Source organism: Priapulus caudatus, unplaced genomic scaffold (assembly GCF_000485595.1).
Source record: "Priapulus caudatus unplaced genomic scaffold, Priapulus_caudatus-5.0.1 Scaffold72, whole genome shotgun sequence".
NCBI lineage: Eukaryota > Metazoa > Priapulida > Priapulimorpha > Priapulimorphida > Priapulidae > Priapulus > Priapulus caudatus.
The window spans coordinates 601954-602619 of NW_014577133.1; the positions used below are offsets into that span (position 1 = coordinate 601954).

General features: G+C 38.1%; 1 non-coding gene across 1 annotated transcript; it reads right to left on the reverse strand.

Moving 5' to 3' along the window:
• Positions 1-341: 341 nt before the first annotated feature.
• Positions 342-414, reverse strand: Trnaf-gaa. Its single transcript has one exon. It is a non-coding gene; the product is annotated as a tRNA-Phe (tRNA).
• Positions 415-666: the final 252 nt, after the last annotated feature.

Below are 666 nucleotides of genomic sequence, written 5' to 3' on the forward strand. Positions count from 1 at the left end.
AATGTCAAAACCCGGCTTTGAAACAGCGACCTTTGCATTTGTAGTGTAACGCTCACCCAACTGAACTATTTCGGCACATTTTAACTGATTTTGAGATATAAAATTTGTAGACTTGACTTTAAATTTCGAATCGAAAAATGAATTTGCTGTAATGCGGGCTTGAAACGCGGTCTTTAGAGTGTCTTAGAGTCGTTTGTCTAACGCTCCCACAACAAGTTTAACGCGTTTCTATCGAATTAAGGATTATTGCATCATTAACGAGTTTATTTACACACATGTTTTATAATCATTTGAAACTTTTATTACTGATTAATTTTATGTTCGTAAAAGCAAAATTTGAATGCCGAAACCCGGGATCGAACCAGGGACCTTTAGATCTTCAGTCTAACGCTCTCCCAACTGAGCTATTTCGGCACACACTTTTTGCAGAGTTGCTATCACGAAACGCTTCTTGCTAGATTGAAGCGTGTACACATCCTTCGCTGTCGGACTGGTAGAGATAACAATCCGATGAAAGATATATGTAGTTCCTAACCCGGAAGACCTTGCAATCTGACGCTTTTATGTACTTATATTTACACACTTGGGCTCTCGCTGCATTTACTTATGAGATCATTTCAAGATAAATCAAGTAAGACCCTACATCGTCGATCATTTACTTAGCAA